This window comes from Spermophilus citellus, assembly GCF_964194105.1.
Source record: "Spermophilus citellus genome assembly, chromosome: 9".
NCBI lineage: Eukaryota > Metazoa > Chordata > Mammalia > Rodentia > Sciuridae > Spermophilus > Spermophilus citellus.
Window position 1 is genome coordinate 113,909,486 of NC_138191.1, and position 22,963 is coordinate 113,932,448.

At 37.7% G+C, this 22,963-nt stretch overlaps 1 protein-coding gene across 1 annotated transcript in view; it reads left to right on the plus strand.

The window, feature by feature from the left end:
* DLGAP3 (DLG associated protein 3) overlaps nt 1-22,963 on the plus strand; it is a 102,447-nt gene that overhangs the window by 18,436 nt on the left and 61,048 nt on the right. The window lies entirely within an intron of this gene.

The following is a 22,963-nucleotide window of genomic DNA, read 5'->3' on the forward strand; positions in this document are numbered from 1 at the left end:
TAATATTTGAAGATAAAATGCTCATTATTTTGAAGATTTTCTTTTTAATTGGACTTTCTTTGAGCAGGTTCGTTTCTGTAGTGCTGTAGGATAAAATGCAATATGATGGGATATAAAATATGGCAACTAAGCACTGGTCACATGCCCAGGACAGACACTGAAATTATACATCTACTCATGAATATTGAAATAAAAATCTGGCTATGTAAAATGTATTTACATTTATGTATTTTTTTCACGAGCAAAACAGATAAGATGGAAAGTAACAATAAGCAGAAACTAATTAGCAGCGCAATGTCAGAAGTGGAGACGTTTGAGATTCTGTGCTATAATTTATCTTCTGCACTGTGAATTTTAACTAAAACAAGAGGCTGTGCTGAAAACAACATCTCCCTCTGGTCAATTCAGGGGAATGGTCATTCTGAAAAGGCTGCTGCTGTTATCACAAGATGGAATAAGCTTAACCAATCAGGATCAGTTGTTTATGTCCCCTCCTAAAAGAAGTGCTCATAGAAAATATCTATGGCAAGTGGAACAGAGGATGTTGTTTAAAGGAGGGTTCCTTCTAATGCTACCTCCTGGCAATGACTGTGATTGGCAGTGACTGGTCAGAGTTGGAACTTCCAAATTGAGTTTATAGCCCATTTTTGTCTAAAATCCCCAGGTGTCAATCACTAATTGCCAAAACAAGCAAAAAAAAGTTGAGGGGCTGGGGATGTGGCTCAAGCGGTAGCGCGCTTGCCTGGCATGCGTGCGGCCCGGGTTCGATCCTCAGCACCACATACCAACAAAGATGTTGTGTCCGCCGAGAACTAAAAAAAAAAATAAATATTAAAAAAAAATTCTCTCTCTCTCTCTCCTCTCTCACTCTCTCTCTCTCTCTCCTCTCTCACTCTCTCTTTAAAAAAAAAGTTGAGTTTCTTTTATTTTATTTAAAAAACAATCAAATGAACATTCTAGGACTGAAACAACACAATATCTGAAATTAGAAATACATTACACGGGTTTAACAGCAGACTAGACATAGATTACAAAATCATTATAAAACATCCAAACAGAATACAAAGGGAATAACGAACAAGTTTTAAAAATAGAGCATAAAAGTCATATGAGATCAATCAAAATACCTACATGATTTTAATTGTAATACCAGAAGAGTAAGAAAATGGAATGAAGGTCATAATTAAAGAAATAAGGGGGCTAGGGTTGTGGCTCATGCTTGTCTTGCATGTGTGAGGCACTGGGTTCAATCCTCAGCACCACATAAAAATGAATAAACAAGGGCTGGGGATGTGGCTCAAGCGGTAGCGCGCTCGCCTGGCATGCGTGCGGCCCGGGTTCGATCCTCAGCACCACATACCAACAGAGATGTTGTGTCCGCCGAGAACTAAAAAATAAATATTAAAAATCCTTTCTCTCCTCTCTCTCTCCCCTCTCTCACTCTCTCTTTAAAAAAAAATGAATAAACAAAATAAAAGTATTTGTTCATCTATGACTAAGAGCCAAGAATTTTTCAAAACTAATGGAAGGCATTGATCCACAGAGTCAAGAACTCTCATGAAACCCTTCTAGGATAAAACAAAATAGAGTAACAAACCAAACCAACCAACCAAAAATCTCATAGGAATATCATAAACAATTAAAATCCAAAACTATTAGGAAATCTTAAAATCATCTAGAAGAAAGACACATATAGTCAAAGAAACAATAATAAGATTGGTAAATACTTTGTGAAAACGATAAGACAATGGAATTACATCTCTGAAGTGCTGAGAGGGAAAAACAAATAAACTTGGCAATGCAGAAAAAATAATAAAAATAAATGTGAAAAATAAAAATAAAATTAAAAAATAGGAGCTGGAGTTAGAGAGACCAGGGATAAACTCCTAGTTCTATTATATTTCCACCCTTAGAAAAGTATTGCCCCTCTACATGCCCAAAATAAAAATAGAAATAAAAAATAAATGTGAAAGAAAAAACTTATTCAGAACAGCTGACAGTCATCACTAGTAGATCTGCAATATAAAAAAAACTTAAGGGGCTGGGGATGTGGCTCAAACGGTAGCACGCTTGCCTGTCATGCGTGTGGCTCGGGTTCGATTCTCAACACCACATACAAACAAAGATGTTGTGTCTGCCGAAAACTGAAAAAAGAAAAAAAATAACTTAAGGTAGACTGTAGTAAATCAAGAATGTATATTGTAATTTCTAGCATAAACAGAAAGAAGTATAATAGAACCTACAATAAAATTAGTAGAAGTGAAGAAATTAAGAACACCTGATTAATTCAAACATAAGCAAGAAAGAGACATAAAAGACAAACAAAAGATAAGAGAAAACAAATATCAAAATGGTAGATTTAAGCCAAACTGTAACAGTAATAACATTAAGAGTAAGTGAATTGGGGGCTGGGATTGTGGCTCAGCAGTAGATTGTTCACCTAGCATGTGTGAGGCCCTGGGTTTGATCCTCAGCACCACATAAAAACAAATAAATAAAATAAAAGATATTGAGCCCAACTGCAACAAAGAAATAAATATTTTAAAAAATAAACAAGTAAACAAATAAATAAAATAAAGCTATTGTGTCCATGTACAACTAAAAAATAAATATTAAAAAAAGAGTAAGTGAATGGAACAAATTAAGAGACAACACTGGTATAGTCAGATAAAAACCAAAATCAATGATTTGTTTTTTATGAGATAGATGTATTTTATATAAAATGATGAAGAAAGGTTGAAAATAAAAACATGGAAAAGATATACTGTGTAAATACTGAAAGAAAACTGGTGCAGCTATATTAATATCAGACAAAGTAGACTTTGAATCAAGAAGTATTAGAGAGACATTGCTGAATGATTAAACAGTCAGTTCAAAAGGTATATATGGGTGGTAAGGTGGCACATGCCTGTAATCCCAGTGACTTGGGAGGCTGAGGCTGGAAGACTTTGAGTTCAAAGCCACCCTAGCAATGTACTGAGACCCTGTCTTAAAATAAAAAGAGCTTGGTATGTAGCTCAGTGGGATTGAAATAAATAAACAAATAAAAATAAAAAATAAGTAAAGAAATGAGGATAGCTCAGTGGTAGAGTGCACTTGGATTCAATCCTCAGAACTGGGGGAAAAATGACATACATAACAAACCTAAAGTAATAAGCAATATTAAGGTTTAGATATGAGGTGTTCCCCTAAAGCTCATGTATAAGTGCAAAAAAGTTTAGAGGTGAAATGATCAGGTAATGAAAGCCTTGACCGAATCATAATCAGTACATTAATCTACTTGAATGGATTAACTGGGTGGTAACTGTAGACCGGTGGGGTGTGGCTGGAGGAGGTGGGTACCTGGGGGCATGACTTTGGGGCTTATATTTTGTTCCTGGTGAGTGGATCTCTCTGTTTCCTTGTTGCCCTGTCCTGAGCTGCTTTCCTTCTCCACACCTTTCTGCCATGATGTTCCGCCTCACCTTGGGCACAGAGCAATGGAGTTGGCTGTCTATGGACTGAAACCATGAACCCCAAAGAAACTTTTCCTCTTCTATGTTGTTTAGTTAGGTCTTTTTGTCACAGTGGCAGAAAAGGCTGACAAGGCAGAAAGGCTGACTAACACATGCAGCTAAGAATACATTGTAAAAATACATTTAAAAAAAAGAGTTAACAGTACTTAAAGTGGGAATAGACAAAGCAAATCCACAGCCAGACTGGAGATTTAGCGAATTTCTCACAGAAACAGAACACACAGATAAAACTTCACTAAGAGTATAAAATATTTTAACAATATGTTTAATCAATTGGATCTAATTGACATTTATCCTACATTATGAACAACAGCACTCTTATGAAGTATACAGAACATTCACCACATAATATGCTATGAAACAAATCTTAGCAACTTTCAAAACTCGGGTTGGGGGTGTAGCTGGGGTGGGTAGCTCAGTAGTAGAACTCTAAACTAGCATGAGGAGGCCATGGGTCCAATCTTCAACAGAGAATCAAGCCCGATTCTCTGACCACGGGGAATTATTATGTCAAAATCAATAATAGAAAGATAGCCAGACCTAGTGGCTCACACCTGTAATTCCTGCAACTTGGGAGGCTAAGGCAGGAGGATCATGAGTTCAAAGCCAGCCTCACCAAAAGCAAGGCACTAAGCAACTCAGTGAGACCCTGCCTCTGAATAAAATACAAAATAGTTCTGAGATTTGGCTCCGTGGTTGAGTGCTCTTGAGTTCAATCCCTGGTACCCACCCCCAAAATAGAAAGATAAATAGAAAAATCCTCCAAATATTTGTATTTTAAGCAATTTGCTAAAACCATCTATTGGCCAAAGGAGGAATCACAAAATAAATTATAATTTTTGGACATCAATTATATCTCATGATATCTTACTAGACAGTCAGGTAAAGTAATGCTTAGAGAATTTTATATTTAAATAAGTATATCAGAAAATAAAGTTTAAAAATAAGTGATGTAAACTTCAATCCCAAGAAGCTATAAAAGGAACAAATTAAACCTAAGAAAAGCAAAGGAAAAGAAACAGTAAAGAATAAGAGCAAAAATCAATGAAATTGAAAGCAAGTATAAAATGATAAAATCAACAAAATCCAAAGTTGGGTCTTTGAAAAAAATAATAAAATTGATAAATGACTAGCAAAATTGATGAATATAAATAAGGGTAAGAAACTAAATTATCAATATAAGTAACAAAAGAAAGGATTTTTTAAGTGAGAAAATTAATACAGCAAATCTTTTGAAGATAATATATCTGAAAATAGGCAAATAATCTGAAAGATAAAATTTACCAATTCATATATTTATGTAGTTATTATTACTTATATATTAATATATAATTATTTATTATTTATGTTATATATTTATATTATTTATATATTAATGCATATTTATTGTTATTATATTTTTAATATATATTTTGTCATGATATTATTCCATAATGAAAACCTTACCATATAGTTCCAAGCCTACATGGGTTCACTGGAGAAAATCTTTAAAACTTAAGAAAACAATAATAACTAATAACCAAACACTCTTCCCAGGGATAGAAAAAGAGTAATCACTTCCTAACTTCTTTTATGAGTACAGCATAACAATGATAACAATGATACCTGAGAACATTACAAGAAAGGAAAATTATAGGCTAATGTCTCTCATGAATATAGCTACAAGAAACCCTAAATAGGATTATGACAGATTGATTTGTATGATATATAAAAAGGATACTACATCACAAATAAGAAGGATTTATGACTACAGTTCAAGTTGTGGTTTAACATTTAAAAATTAGTCAATATATTCTGCCACATTTGCATAATAAAGAAAAACTAATATACAGAAAAAGCATTTAATAATGTTCAACACTAATTCATGACAAAATGTCTAAGCATGTGAGGAATAAGAGGGGATTCCTCGTTTTGATAAAATACTATTTTCTCCAAAATTCTAAGCTAATATCATTCTTTTTTTTTAACATTTTAGTTGTAGTTGGACATAATACCTTTATTTTTATTTTTATGTGGTGCTGAAGATCAAACCCAGCATCCTGCATGTGCTAGGCGAGTGCTCTATCGCTAAGCCAAAACCCCAGCCCCTAATATTATTCTTAATTATGAAATTTGAATCCTTTACTCCTGAGATCAGATCCAGATATCAGCTATCTCTATGTCATTGGCATTTTACTGGAGTTTCTAGCCAGTGCATTGAGAAAGAAAAGGAAATAAAATTTTGAAATATTGGAAAGGAAGAAATAAAACTCAATATTTGTAGCTAGATGATCATATGCAAATCCAAAGAACTGACGAACAATTAGTATTCAAGAATGAATTTACCAGGATCATGGGATAGAAGATCAATATGCAAAAACACTAATGTATCTAAATAATAACAGCAAACAATTGGAAAATAAAATAAAATTAGTTTCCACAGTGAGTGTATACACCTACACAAACACACACACACAAATCCTATGAATAAATCCAATGAAAGTGTTCAAGCCCTCTAAACTAAAAACTACATAATATTTAAGATATTCTTAAAGAAAATCTATGTGACTGAAGGGATCTACCATATTCATGGATTGGAAATCTCAGAGTTGTCAAAATGCCAGTTCTTCTCAAAATGACCTATAGATTTAATACAATCTCTGTAACAATCCAAATGAAGTCTTTTTTTGTGGAAATCAACAAACTAATTCTAAAATTCATATAGAAATATAAAGGAACTATAATAGCCAAGGCAGTCTTAACAGAGGAACTAATTCAGAGGACTTCTACTTCCAGATATCAAGACAGGATTAGGGCTATAGTTCAGTGATAGAGAAATGCCTAGCCTGCATGGAGCTCTGGGTTTTATCCCCAGCCTTGCAATAAATAAAAAATAAAATGTGTGTGGGGGGGTGTGCATGAGCATTTGTGCACGCGGGTATATATATGTCTATTTTATTTTATTTTATTTTATTTATTTTTTTTCTTTTAGTTTTCAGCGGACACAACATCTTTGTTTGTATGTGGTGCTGAGGATCGAACCCGGGCCGCACGCATGCCAGGCGAGCGCGCTACCGCTTGAGCCACATCCCCAGCCCCTATATATGTCTATTTTAAATTTAATACTTTATTCAATTTGTAAATATTGAACAATAGTTTTCTTTTCTTGAAATGCCTTTGTATGACTTTGGCAGTAATGTTGGTTTTATAAACAACCTAGAAATTATTCTTGTGTAGGATAGTTTCATTTCTTCTTTGATGTTTGTAGAATCTCCTAGTTCTCCTTACTTCTTCTAACCAAGATACACAAAGAGATTTGATTGTTTTGTCATCTGACCAGATGCATGTTTTTCCCTGCAGGCTTGAACCCAAGCCCAGGGTTTGAATATTCCTAGAAACTGATATATTTGTATAGGTTGTTACCTGAAATTCAGAAAGATCATGAATGCTGTTAAACATGTTAGAACCTAGCTCTACCCTGAGCTTAATTTCTTAAGCCCTTATACTAACTCCATAGACTGAACCTCTCCTTGCAGATACTCCTCGGTAGAATATCGATTTTTTTAGCTGTCCAATGAAAAGATATGGGCAACATTTTTTTAAAAATTTGTTTTAGTTGTAGATGAACATACAGTATCTTTATTTATTTTTATGTGGTGCTGAGGATCAAACCCAATGCCTCACACATGTGAGGCAAGCGCTTTACCACTGAGCTACAGCCCCAGCCCAACACTTTTTTTTTTTTTTTGTACTGAGAATTGAACCTAGGGTTCCTGATCACCAGTAGATATTTTATTATTTATTTATATCCCTTTTATTATTTAATTATTTATTTTGGGTGGGGATGTTGGGGATTGAACTCAGGGGCACTCAACCACTGAGCCACATCCCCAGCCCTATTTTGTATTTTATTTAGAGACAGGGTCTCATGGAGTTGCTTAGCACCTCACTTTTGCTGAGGTTGGCTTTGAACATGCAGTCCTCCTGCCTCAGCCTCCTGAGCCTCTGGGATTGCAGACAGGAATGCACCACTGCACCTGGCTGTTTATTCTTTATTTTATATTTTGAGGCAGGGTCTTGCTAAGTTGCTGAGGGGCTCACTAAGTTGCCAAGGCTAGCCTTGAACTTGTGATTCTCCTGCTTCAGCTTCCATTGTCACTGGGACTATAGGCATGTGCCACCATGCCCAGTTGTTCTTTTTCTTGATTATGGTTGGTTACAGGAATGTATTTACTTTGCGACATAATCATTGAGTGTTACACTTAAAATTTATGCACTATGTGTAGGCATACTTAGTTATGTACAATGCAACTGCAATTCAATAAACTTATTTAAACTTAAAAATTAGTTTATTAAACATTTTTAATTAATCTTCAATAAGAAAAATGCACTTTTTGTGCTGGGCTGTGGCTCAGTGGCAGAGCACTTGCATAGCATGGGCGAGGCACTGGTTTCAATTCTCAGCACCACATATATATAAATAAATAAAATAAAGGTCCATCAACATCTAAAAAAAAGAAAAATGTACTTTTAAGTGTGCTTTTGAAACAGGGTTTTGATCATTTAAAGGTAACAGATTGCCACAGCTGGGTATGAATTAAGGATCCTGTCTGAGAGAGGTATGGCAAATCCTCCTCCTTTTGCCTCCATTTACGATTCACACAAGAAGAATGAAGAGGAATCCTGAACTCTTCCAAGATGTGTTGGCTGGTGGACTGGGGTGATCCCAAACAAAGTCTAATGTCAGAGAAAGGAGACCAGAGTCATGGAAGGAGAATTTGCTATACATGGAAGAAGGAGTTGGGTATATGGACCAACTCTAGCAATAGATGCCAAGTAATGGAGAGGAGGGCTGCTTCGAGCTACATAACAGGGGACTGGCACAGAAGCTAATCCTGGTCTAGCCCTCTCGTGGTTGATATGTACCCAGGGAAACATGGATTATGAGTTTGAATTAGATAGTTAAACAATGGATCTCTAAAGTATCATGGGGCTCAGTCAATCTTGCTATGATGCCTCCCTTCTCTTTCGCTGAACATTCCTCAGAAGAGTCCCTTTCTTACTTCTAAAAAGACAGGGATTTTCTAGCTTGAATGCAATGCAGTCTCTGAGTTTCATTGGCCTTCGGGCTACGGCTGAATTCCAGCTCCACCAGCACATGGCACAGCTGAGTTCCTGCTTCACTGGTTCCTAGTGATGGTGGTGATGATAACATCAGCAGGAATGGAATTTGAGCAGGAGTATGACTCTGTGGAATCATTAGGGCCTAAGGTTATGGAGTCCCTGCTTGGACGTCCTGGCAATGAGAAAAAGAACGATATTAACTAACAGCTCAAGCAATTTTACCCCAGGACCTCTCCAGCTGAGCATAACACAGAAAATGCATGCTCTCCATTTCACAAGAGATAACTTTAATCTCAGGCATCAGGCCAAAGCAGCAGCATTTCAATTCCACTAATGATGGCACATGGCAATGATGGGAGTCCACTGCCAGTGTGGAGTGGTCCTTCCATGAATGATTGAGTTCTGAGCCTGCAGATTTCTGGCTTGGCAGGCCATGGCCTAAAGCCCCTACATTTTGCTTACTTGCAAAAATCCTGGATTTTAAGCTACCAAGATTAAGTTGGGAGTGTTAGTGGAAAACAGTTGTATTCATTAACTGGTGAAGTCTGTGATCTCTGATTACCTTTGTGAGATTTTAGAAATATTTCAGAATGAAGGTCTAGGATGCAAGAAGTAATGAAGAAAAATAAAATAGTAAATATGTGGATACATATAAATAAAACTTCACTGCGTAAAACAGTAATAAAGTCTGGTGGGTTTTTTCAAAGATTAAATTAAAACACATGGCAACAATCACACACACACACACACACACACACACACACACACACACACACACATTCCCATAGCCAGTATTGCTTTATGAGGTCAGTTGACAGCTTATGTATTGCTGCTTTGAAGGCAACCTGTCTCTTCTTCTCTGATTGAGTTTTCTTTCCTCCCTCCCTCCTTCCCTCCCTTCGTTCCTTCCTTCCTTCCTTCCTTCCTTCTCCTCCTCCTTCTCCTTCTTTAAAAAACCCACAACTTATTATTTATTTATTTACTTATTTATGTAGTGCTGAGGATCAAACTCAGTGCTTCACACATGCTAGGCAAGCACTCTACCAGAGTCCCAGCCCCAGCCTTGCTTTGCAGTTTTAATATGATCTTGTAGATCTTAATATGATCTTTTTAATTTTTCTGCTTGAAGTTTATTGGAAATCTATAGTTTGACATCTTCATCAGTTCTGGAAAACCATCAGTCATTATCTCTCTATTTTGCCTCTGTCCCATTCTCTCCCTCTGCTTTTGGGTTTTGTCTTGGATGTGTGTTGGGCCATCTCATATTACCCTTGATCTTTCTTAATGTCTTCCACAGATCTTTATCCCTCTATAATGTTTCCTGGGCATTTTTCAGCTCTATCTTCCTGTTCACTGATTCTATTAGCACTTGCCTTTGGTTGGCTTTTAAACTCATTTATTGAGTTTCTAATTTTAGTTATTATATTTTTCATTTCTTGAAGTTATTTTTAGTCCCCTTTCCTATCTGCTTGGTTGTTCTTTAAAATTTCTCATATTTCAAATTGGTCTTTTATTTTTTAATGGACCTGAGATACACAGAACTGGATCAGTCATAATTCTTGGTCTATGGTTCATGCTTATCACTGGACATGAACCCCTTGCTTTCTGTGTGAATGTTATGTATGTATTTATAAAAGAATATAATGAGTACTGCTCAACCTGAAAGCTACAAGAGCTATTTCTCTGCTCTTCCCATCCAATGACTCTGTTTTTGCTCTTCCAAATTTGTGATTATTGTTCTCTTCCTTGTGCATAGAGTTATTCAACACGCCTGAATATATGTTCAGTTTTTTTCATTTTTGAACTGAATGAAAAAAATATTATGGTACATATAATTTAGGGGATGTTAAAAATACTCAATGCTATATTAACTAAAATGTATCCCTATTTTTGCATGCTTTATATAATATTCCATTGTGTGACTATTTTATGATGATTTTAGCCCTTCTGTTAGTAGACATTTTGCTTGTTTCTATTTCTTTCCTACTGCAAACAGTGTTACTATATATATTCTTGTGTATATCTCATGATAAATAATATGAGCAGGAGTTTCCACTTGGTATGTAACTAGGAGTGTCATGCTGAGTTGTAATATATGTAGGGCTATTGCTAGCTAATACATACCAGCAGAACTACAGGCTAGCACACAGTTTGATTGGTTAAACATTTGTTCTGATTGATTAGCAGCATGTATTGGTTATTAATACTTTGAATATTATCCTATAAATATCAAACTTTTCAAATCAATGCTGAATTATTTAAAAATAGGTGTTCTAATTTATACCTGTACCAGATGTGTGTAAGAGATCCTATTGATTCACATTCTGTCTAATACTTGGAATGGTCAGATTTTCAATTTTTTGTGAATCTAATGGTATGCATTAGTATCTCATTCTGGTCTTAATTTGTGTTTCCCTAGTTACTAATAGTCCATATGTGTTTCCTGTAAGAATTCCCTGCTCATATGTGTTGCTCATGTAACATGTCTTTTTTTTTTTTAAATTTTTGGGTACTGAGGACTGAACTCAGGGGCACTTGACCACTGAGCCACATTCCCAGCCCTATTTTGTATTTTATTTAGAGACAGGGTCTCACTGAATTTCTTACTGCATTGCTTTTGCTGAGGCTGGCTTTGAACTTGCAATCCTCCTGCCTCAGCTTCCTGATCTGCTGGGATTACAGGTGTGTGCTACTGCACCTGGCCAAGTAACATGTATTTTTTAAAACTGATTTTGAGGAATTCATATAGAGAAATAAACAATTATTAATACTAATTCTTGGGGTTGGGGATGTGGCTCAAGCGGTAGCACGCTTGCCTGGCATGCGTGCGGCCCGGGGTTCGATCCTCAGCATGTTGTGTCCGCCGAGAACTGAAAAATAAATATCAAAAATTCTCTCTCTCTCTCTCTCTCTCTCTCTCTCTCTCTCTCTCTCTCTCTTTCTCTCTCCTCTCTCACTCTCTCTTTAAAAAAATAAAAAAAAAATACTAATTCTTGGTCAGTTATACATATATTACAAAAATCTTCTCATTTATAGCTTGCCTTTCCCTTTATTTAATATAGTTAAATATATCCATCTTTAATATAGTTAAATATATCCATCTTTTTTTTGAGACAGGTTCTCTCTGAGTTTTTTAGGGTCTAGCTAAGTTGCTGAGGTTGGCTTTGAACTTGTGATCCTTCCTTGGTCTCCAAAGCCGCTGGGATTACACTGTGCCACCAAGTCCAGCAACACATCTTTTCTTTCTTGGATAGTGCTTTTTTTGGTGCTTATTGGTGCTTATTGTTTATAAGAAAATATTTCTAAACCAAGTTCAAAAGGATATTTGCCAGGTGTGGTGGTGTATACCTGTAGTCCAGCTACTTCAGAGGCTGAGACAGAAGGATCCCTTGAGCCCAGGGGTTTGAGGCCAGCCTAGGCAACACAGAAAGACCTCATCTCTTAAAAAACAAAAAAGGATATTTACCTAAACTTTTGTGATGGATAATTTTATGTCAACATAACTGGGCCTTGGAGTGCCTAAATATTTGGTTAAACATTATTTCTGGTATGTTTGTAAGGGTGTTTCTGGATGAGATTAAAATTTGAATCATAAACTGAATACAGCAAATGACTCTCCCTAGTGTGGGTGGGCCTCATCCAACCCATTGAAGGCCTAAGTAGAATAAAAAGGCTAAGAAAGAATTCTTTCTCCCTGGGCATGTTGGCATACCCTTGTAATCCCAGCAATTTGGGAGCCTGAGGCAGGAGGATGGAGAGTTCAAAGCCAGGATCAGCAGATTAGCAAGGCATTTAGCAACTCATGAGACTGTGTCTCTAAAAAAATATAAGAAGGGCTGGGGATGTGGCTCAAGCGGTAGCGCGCTCGCCTGGCATGCATGCGGCCCGGGTTCGATCCTCAGCACCACATACCAACAAAGATGTTGTGTCCGCCGAGAACTAAAAAATAAATATTAAAAAAAATTCTCTCTCTCTCTCTCTCTCTCTCTCTCTCTCTCTCTCTCTCTCCTCTCTCTTTAAAAAAATAAAAAATAAAATAAAATATTTTAAAAAATATATATATAAGAAAAGGGCTGTGGGTCAGTGGTTAAGCACCCCAGGGTTCAATCCCTGCTACAAAAAAAAAAAAAAAAATCTTTCTCTCTACCTGTCTTTAAGCTGGGACATGGGTCTTCTGTTTTTGAACTGAGAATGAAATGATACTAAGAGCTCTCTTGAGTCTCCAGTTTGCTTAGTGCAGATTCTATGACTTCCCAGCCTCCATAATTGTGAGAGCTAAATCCTTATCATCTATTTATCCATTCATTCATCTGTCCACACACACACACACACACACACGCCATTGCTTCTATTTCTCTGGAAAACCAGATTAATAAATTTCTATTAAGAACTTTGCATTTGACATTTAATTCATTAACCTGACCCAACTGGAGTTGAATTGTATATTGTGTGAAGTAGGGACCCAATTAATTAATTTTCCAAATGGATAATCATTTGTCCTCCTTTTTCTACTTATCTGCAATGGCCTCTCTGTCATACATCCAGAGTTTCATATATAAATCTGTTTTGAGCTCTCTAGTCTATTGTACTGATCGTTTTGTCTCTCCCAGCTAGCACAGACCACATGGTCTTGATGCTATATCTTCTGATATGTGATAGGGCAAATGACACCTCTTTATTCTCCAGAAGTATTTAGAGTAATTAATGAGATCTCTTAGTACCCAGTGTGAAGCTTTTAATACCATTTCAAATTAAAAGCAACCTGGATTCTTGGAAGAATGGCTATTTTCAGGTCTGGTACAGCAAATGACAAAATGAGTTGAAATATTTTCTTATATTATGAAGCAAAGAAATTACCAAATGTTTCTGGGTGTGTGAAGGACCCAGCAGCCAACTTAAAGACACTACCTTTGGCCATAAATGGGGAAAATAGAGCATAAGTAGAATTGAAGCCGAGCATTAAGGAGGTTTTCTTTCATTACTGTGAGTTTGGCTATCAGCAAGAGGGCCTTGGGGCAGCTACCCCCTCTAGCCTATCTATTGTGTAATATGTCAGGAACTGCACACTGGTAAACTATTCAGTGACAATAATAGCCCAAGGAAATAATAATCTTTGTTCTTGAGTTGGGCAGAATTGAAAAACATCTCCTGACTAGGCGATTAGGATCAGATATGCATCATCTGGCCCATCCAACGTGAGGAGGCGCCCACCAGTCTGGTTACCCATCACATACTGTAAGGAGGTTATATAAACCACTCTGAAGTCAGCTTCCTAGCAAGATGAATTCTGTCCCAAGAATCCTCTGTCTTCCTGTCTAGCTGGATTTTCAAATAAAGTTGACTTCCTTACCTGAACAACTTATTTTATTTTATTTTATTTTGGTACTAGGGATTGAACCCAGGGGTGCTTAACTGCTGAGCCACATCCCCAGCCCTTTTTAATATTTTATTTAGAGAAGGGATCTTGCTAAGTTACTTCAGGCCTCACTAAGTTTCTGAGGCTGGCTGGGAGTTTGTGATCCTCCTGCCTCAGCCTCCCAAACCACTGGGATTACAGGGTACCATGCCTAGCAACAACTTATTTTTTATGTAATTGGCCTGTTGTATGGTGAGCAGTTGGGCTTGGGTCCCATAATGGAATAAAAGCTTCAATGGATCAAAATACACCAAATACGTTTAAAATGATACTAAAAAAAGCCCTTATTACTCTATAGCCTATATCCCCTCTTTGGAATATGCTAGGGAACCAAATTGTTATTTTTATTTTATTTGGGGTTAAAAAAGACATAAGTTCATGTTAAATGTTTAGAATTTTTATCTTTTTTTTTTCAGTTGTAGATGTACACAATTCCTTTGTTTTATTTTTATATGGTGCTAAAGGATGGAACTCAGTGCCTCCTCACACATGCCAAGCAAGTTGTTCTCCACTGAGCCACAACCCCAGCCCCTAGAATTTTTATCTTTGTTGCTATTTTGTTTTGAAACAGATTATGCTGTGTTGTTCAGGCTGCCCTCGAACTTCTGGGCTCAAGCAATCCTTCTATCTGTCTCCTGAGTAGCTGGACTGTATAGGCCTGCACTATTATGCCCAGTGTATAGATTTTAATAAATATAATCTAAAGTTTGATTTTTTTCTTATGTGTATGTAGTACCTGGGGTTGAACCCAGGAGCCCTGCTGAGTTACATCCCCAGCCCTTTTAATTTTTTATTTTGAGACAGGGTCTCACTAAGTTTCCCAGGTTGGCCTTGAACTTGTGACCCTCCTGCCTAAGCCTGGAGAGTAGCTGAGATTTCAGGCAAGTGCCATTATTCCAGGCTTAAAGTAAAATCCTAGAGGTAAGATTGATGAGAATTTTACTTTTATATACATCCAAAAGAAGACATAGAACAATATTTTTCAAACCTTTATGGGCATGGAATCATCTGTTGAATTGGTTAACATGTAAATGGATTCAGTAGGTCCATGCTGGGATTTAAGATTCTGTATTTCTTTCTTTCTTTTTTTTTTTAAAATATTTATTTCTTAGTTGTAGGTGGAGACAATACCTTTATTTTATATTTTATGTGGTGCTGAGAATGGAACCCAGTGCCTCACGCATGCCAGGTGAGCGCTCTACCACTGAGACACAAACCCAGCCCCAGATTCTGCATTTCTAACAAATCCTGGGTGATGCTTGTGAACCCCACTTTGTGAAGCTAGGATATATGATTCTATGTAGAATATAACAGGAGTTCTTTTTTTAATATTTATTATTTAGTTGAACACAATACCTTTATTTCACTCATCTATTTTTATGTGGTGCTGAGGATCGAACTCAGGGTCTCGCAAGTGCAAGGCCAGCACTCTACCACTGAGCCACATCCCCAGCCCCAGGAGTTCTTCTTCTTCTTCTTTTTTTTTAAAAAAAAAATTATTTTTTAGATGTAGTTGGACACAATACCTTTATTTCACTTATTTATTTTTATGTGGTGCTGAGGATCCAGGGTTTCGCACGTGCTACCACTGAGTCACGTCCCAAGCCCAGGAGTTCTTCTTTTTATTGTTGCATGATTTTTCTACTATACCATTATTTCATAATTTATTGACGTATTTTCCCCATTGGTAGACATATTTGTTTTTTCCATCATGGGGCTATTGTGAAATAAGTTGCTATGGATATTCTTGTACCTGTCTTTTGGTAGACATATGCATTCAATTTGAGGAGTATGTTTCTAGGAGTAGAATTGCCAAGTCATAGGGTAGGCATATGTTTAGCTTTAGTAGATGCTGCCAGTATACCAAAATTGTGGTACCATTACACTCTTACCTGCAATGTATAGTTCTTCCCCTTTTTACCAATACTTGGTACCACTGATCTTTGTAAATTGTAGCATTCTGTTGGATGTATGGTGGGATCCTACTTAGATTTTAAATTCAATTTCTTTCATGAGTAATACTATTGAACACCTATTTTTATGCTTATCAGCCAGTTGTTGATCCTCTTTTGAGAAGGTTCATTTAAGATTTTTTGCTCATTGCAATTTTGAACTTGTTTCCTAATGGTTTGTGGGTGTTCTTGATATATTGTGGACATTAGTTCTTTATTTTTTTAAATTGGTGCACTATAGTTGTACATATTGTTGGGATTCTTGTTACCTATTTGTGCATGCACACAATGTAACAATACAATTTGGCCAATATCACTGCCCAGCACTCTCCCAACCACAAGACAGGAGTTCTTTAAAAATTTTTTTAGTTGTAGATGGACACAATACCTTTATTTTATTTATTTATTTTTATGTGATGCTGAGGATCGAACCCAGTGCCTCACACATGCTAGGCAAGCGCCCTACCACTGAGCTACAACCCCAGCCCCAGATGAGTTCTTGATTGGATTGTAATTGCAAATATTTTCTCCTGGCCTTTGGTTTTTCACTCTCTTAATGGTTTCTTTTAATGAATATAATTGTTTAATTAAAAAATTATTTCTGATACTGGGGATTGAGCCCAGGGCATTTTACCACTGAGCTATATCCCCAACCCTTTTTATTTTTATTTTGAGACAGGCTCTCTCTAGGTTGCTTAGGGGCTTACTAAGTTGCTGAGGCTCCCTCAAACTTGCAATCCTCCTGCCTCAGGTTTCCAAGAGGTTGGGATTACAGGTGTGCACCACCATGGCTGGCATAATTGTTTAATTTTAATAAATCCAATTTGTCAATATATCCTTATATGGTTAGCACTTTTTGCATCCTTGGGAAATATTTGTCTACTCCAAGGTCATAAAGGTGTTCTGTGGTATTTTCTTGTGGAAGATTTAACGTTTTGCCATTCACATTTGGTCTATGATCTATTTTGAATTGCTTTTTTTGTTTTTTTGTTTTTTATTTTCCTTCCACTTTTTGAGGTCAAGGTTCATTTATTTCCCTCCGATTCATTGCTTTTAAAACTGGAAACTAAAGGAATGAATATTTTTCCTGCTTTTCCTGTATGAACTGTATATTAAGGTAATAAAACAATTGAGGAAGTTTCTCTTTATGGAAGTGTTCCAGCCAGTAAATGAAGAGGGAATTATATAATTTGTACACCATTATTTTTCAAACTCTAATGCAAAAAGGAGACATTATAAAAAGAGAGACAACTAGATATGGTGTGTCTACTAATGAAAATATGCAATACCACCTATGAAGAAATTCCTGCTCCAGAATTGAACCAGCATCTGATTGAAGCTCTAGATCTAATTACCCATATATAGAAAATATAGGGGATAAGTTGTGCACAGTGGTGCACACCTATAATCTCAGCTAGTTGGGAAACTGAGGCAGGAGGATACCAAGTTCAAGGCCAACCTGAACAATTTGGTGAGACCCTGTGTCAAAACAAATTAAAAAATAGAAAGGACGGGGATGTAGTTCAGTGGTGGAGTGCTTCTGGGCTCTGTATCCAATAGTAGAAGTAAAAAAGGGGTGGGGACAGAGGGGATAGAGGAAAAACAATAACTCTACAGACAAAATTCAAAATATATAAAATGCTCAGCATAAACAATCTGACCTCTTCAACAAATAAATTTGCTATTAAAAGAAAAGGAGAGAGGGACTATATATTTTTTTAAAAATAGTTTTTAGTTGTCAATGGATTTTTAAAATTTATTTTTATACAGTGCTGAGGATCAAACCCAGGGCCTCACACATGCCAGGCAAGTGCTCTACCACTGAGCCACAACTCCAGCCCCCTAGATTTTTTAAATGGTACCAACTGATTACAATGTATGAAAAATATTAGGGAAATATAATTGAATATTTGATAGCTATTTGATGACTAATGAAAATATGCAATACCACCTATGAAGAAATTCCTGCTCCAGAATTTATTTAGATGTGGTTATGATACTGTATAATGTTTAACAAAATAGTTCTTGTATGTACATACTAAAATATTAATAAAATATTATGTCTAGGCCTTGCTTCAAAATAATATAAAGAGAGTGCAAATGGAAGATACAGATTAAACAATACTGGCTGCAGGTTTATAATCATTGCATTTGGGTAATAGACATATGGTATTATACTATTTTCCCCTTTTTTGTTATATGTTTAAAAATTTTCATGAGAATATTAAAAAGTGTCTTAGTCATTCTTGGCTCTTAACTTTTCCATATATTTTAGAATCAGGTAATCATGTAACATGACATTTCAACTGAAATTGCATTAAATCTAGGGTTCAATATGGGAAGAATTACATCCCTATGAAAATTATAGTTTTTTTTAATCAATGTGAAATATCTCTTCATTTATTGTCTTTTTTGGGGGTGGTGGTGGTGGTGGTTACCAGGGATTTAACTCAGGGGCACTCAACCACTGAGCCACATCCCCAACCCTATTTTGTATTTTTATTTAGAAAAGGGTCTCACTGAGTTGCTTAGCACCTTGCTTTTGCTGCCGCTGGCTTTAAACTTGCAATCCTCCTACCTCAGTCTGTCCAGCTGCTGGGATTACAAGCATGTGCCACCACAACTGGCACCATTTATTGTCTTTTTAAATGACATTCAGAGTTTATAGTTTTATGTACCTTTTATTATATTTGTCATTAAATATCTGACATTGTTGTGGCTATTGTAAATGATGCACTTTAAAACTCACACACATTTAGTTAGATGTGGTGCCGCACACCCATATTCCCAGCTACTTGGCTGGGATTATAGGTGTGAGGCTGAGACATGAGGATCACAAGTTCAAGGCCAGCCTGGAAAATTCAGTGAGATCCTGTCTTAAAATAAAATAAAAATAGGTGGGGATGTAGCTCAGTGGTAGAACACTTATCATGTGTCAGGCCCTTGGTTCGATCCACAGTCCTGCAAAACAAAAGCAAAAACAGGACACAAAAAGGAAGAAAAGAAAAAATTACATATTTTAACAAAATAATTTTAGTCAATTAGAAATAAAATGGAACTTTATGTGATTGAGAGGGGTCTCCAAAAACTTTACAGTAAATATCATCCTAAAGAAGAAAAATCAAAAGCACTAAAGTTGGGCTGGGGCTGTAGCTCAGTGGCGGAGTGCTTGCGTTGCACTTGTGGGGCACTGGGTTCGATCTTCAGCACCACATAAAAATAAACAAATAAAATAAAGGTATGCTATCCATTTACAACTACAAAATTTTTTTTTAAAAAGCACTTAAGTTATGGAAATAACTTTTAAAAACTTTTTTTTTTAAAAAACCAGCTATCTGGGTATTCCTTAATCCAAGCAAGTTGACACATTAAAATTAACCATCACACTGATTCTTGTTCATGGAGTCAAGTTTTTTTTTTTTCCTGTGTTCATTTTCTTTGAAAATTTATCTGTGGAAATAATTTGAGGCCTGAGATGACCATGAATTCTTTTACGAAAGATTTACTTTTGTTTCTGCCAGGCACCTGAGGCACTATCATTCTGGGACCATTTTATACTAATTCTTGGTTTGAGTTTTTCTAGCTCTCCTAGGTCTGCTGAATTGGGCTGCATGTGGTGTGAGACCTAACTTGTAGTTATGAGTCTTCAGGAGGTGATTGTTTCCTCTGACACTCATTGCTATTGCCAACATCAAAACAAGCTATTTTCTTGCAATTTTCCATGTGTAGGGATGGACTGAGTTTTTTTTCTAGTTCTCTTGTACATTGAGAATATAGCCCCCTGGGGGTTCTAAGTTCTGATTAAGGAATATTTGACCTCCTTGGGCAGACTCTAGGTCTTATCTTTTTTTTCTTATGCCCTAAGAGATCATGACAACTGATGGTAAATTTCATTTGTCATCACATGTTCTTGTATCAGTTATTTATTACCATGATTATTGGTGGCATAACACACCATCCCCAAACTCAGTGACTTAAAGTGACAAGCACTTACTACTGTTCAAGAGTTTTCAAATTGGCTTGATGATTCTTCCTACTCAGCTGGCTTCACATGTGTCTGCAGTCAGCGTGGCCATAAATATTTCTGCTGCTTGTGGCTGGACTCTGTTGTGTGCTTACAGGTCAGCTGCTCTAGGCTGGCCTTCAGTGTTCTTGGTTGGAATGGTTGGGATGACATGGCTCTTTTCTACCTTGTCACTCATTCTTCAGTAGGCTTTCTTAGGCTTGTTCTTATTGTGGAGGCAGGAGACCAAGAGAAAGAGGAGAGGTGTGCAAGTCTTTTAGTGGCTAGGCTTAGAATTGGCACATTGTGACTTCTTCTACGGTTTGTATTGGCCAAATCATGTCAGAAATCCCCCCAGATTCCAGGGGAGAGAAAACAAAGTCCACCTTTCAATCAGAGAGTTAGTTACAAAGTCAAATGGCAAAGGACATGAATTCAGGGAGAGGTGGAGAATTGGTGCTCTTTTTGCCACTTATCTGTCATAGCCCCCACTTCTAAAGTTGGCTTCAGTTCCCTTCTTTCTTCTTTGGTTCTGCCTTCATTTAGATTTAAACTGGAGTGATTCTTATTATTTTTTTTTTTTTTTGCTAGCACATTGATGTATTTAAGACTTTTAAAAGTCTTATCTATCATTTATCATGTTTTCAGCAGGAGGATCAACCAAGACACTTGGTCTGTGTCATGCTGCTTGATTGACACTTTGGTGAGTCTCTGTCTTTGTACCTCTGCAACTCTCCATCTGAAATTCTCTCTTCCAACCTTTGAGACTCTACTCAAAAGCCTCCTTTATGCTTCTTTGACTGCCTCTTTTCACCTAGATAGAGCTGACTATTGCCTCTAGATTCTAAAAGTATTCTGTGCCCACTTCTGTTAAGGCATAGAATTCCTAATGTAGCAGTCATAAATTACAGAGTCCCTTGTTCAAAAATTATTAAAAATTTTAAGATAATGACAGCAGAGCATTAAAACAAGAGCGTGGTCCTTCTAAGTATGGGGTCCTTTTAAGTAAGAGTTTGACCATAAGTCAAACTCCAGTGAAGCTGGCTCAGATAGTCATTATTGATTGCCAATGTCTTGGCTGGGCACAGAATCACGAGCCACCACAGCTTTGTAGATTCAAACAGCAATTCTTTATTCCCGAACTCACACCGGCCTCTACACACGTTCTGGGGAAATCCCAGTTCTGCCGCCGCCCAATTCACCTACTCCACGAGGCTTTCTTTTCCAATACTTTCTGAATCTCACGAGAACTCAACCGGGAACTCAAGGATCGGGAGTGCCTGAGGCAGCAGGATACGCCCTATTCCCCCACAGGGTACACCTTAAACCTGGAACTTCCCTAAACCCAAGGACGGGATACTCCCTAAAACCTGATCAGCTCTTTGTCTTTAAGAATCACCAGATGGGTGTTCTTTCTAAGGTAATCCTGTTTGATTAATCATTATGTCCCAAGAGGCTAGCAAGGTGCCAGGGATGATCAGTCAATGTTGTTGAAGGAACAAATGAAAACTACATTAGGCTGTCAATTTTAAAACACAACTCTTTGATAACAGCTTTAAGAGAAGAGTAGAAAAACCATAGCAAATGTCCCCATCTATTGTAAGATGCTTTCCAGTTTCAGAATGGTTAACAAAATATACATGTTGGAACTGACAAAGCATGATGATGTCTTTTAGCATCCTAGATGATGAATTTTTCTCTCTTTCTTTCTTTCATACTGGCACTTGAACTCAGGGGCACTTTACCACTGGGCCACATCCCCAACCCTTTTTATTTTTCATTTTGAGACAAGGTCTTGCTCAGATGCTGAGGCTGTCTTGAACTTACCGTCCTCCTGCCTCTGCCTCCTGAGTTGCTGGGATTATAGGCATGCACAACCGCACCGGGCTAGATGATGACTTTCTTATACTTCATGGAAAGTGAGATGTTTCTTTCAATTCCAAGGAGTTTCTGGGACTAATTTCCTATCCTATTTTCTCTGACATTTACTCTTTACTGACCGATTCCTGGGCTGGGAACTGTAGCCTTAGCACATGATTCAAGGGACAATGTCCTATATTGTAGGGTAGGATAGTTGAACAAACTGCTAATCTCCCACTAAGATTTCTCAGTTTCCTTTGAGAGAAGGAGTCTCTAAGCTCCTTTATGTAATGTTGCACCTTTCAACATCTCCCTGGGACTTGGCTCCCAGTTCTAACTCTTTAGGGCCTGTGGTTTCTACTTTCTGTACCTCAGTTTGCCGTTTTATACAGGAATAAGAACCAGTGACTCCAAAGGGATACGGAGAGAAAGGAGGTGTTATGGGGAGCACTGAATCAGAACAACTCCAGGGTCTCTCCCCAGAGCGATGCACGGTCCCCCAAGCCTTTCAAACCCACGCCTCACCAGTTCAAGTTTTCAAAACCAGAAAAGGTGGAGGAAGAGGGCTTTAAGGACGCACACGGCCCTCCACCCCAACTTTCACACCCACCCAGGAAAGTCAGAATCCAGAGCCAGCCCCTCCTCCACATCTTCAGCCCCTCCCCCTGCGGCTTCCCCCACGAGGCCCCCTCCCCCCCATTACAGCATCGTTCTGGGCGCCAAGACGGATTCTAGCCAGGGACTGCTGCAGTCAGCTCTCCGCCTCTCCTGGCTCCTGCAGCTTATGTACTGGCTCTGCAGCCACCGGCTGTGCTTCGGACAGTTCTCTTTCCCTCTCCCACCCCGCCCCCGCCATGGCACAGCCCCTGGCTCTGGGCCCAGAGGTGGGCGGGCACAGTGGGTACGGGTGGGGGCCCCAGCAGAGACCGCAGGTATAGCGGGGTTCTCCTTCTACACTGGGGATGCCTCCACTGTGCGGAGTGTGGGTGGGGGACGCCTGTCAGTGGCCCTGAGACCGGGCACAGCGCCTCATTTTGGCAGGGCTGGGGCAGAAGAGGGGGGCTTCCTGAACCAAGCCCAAGAGCTGAAGTCGGGGAGCAGACCTGGAAAACCC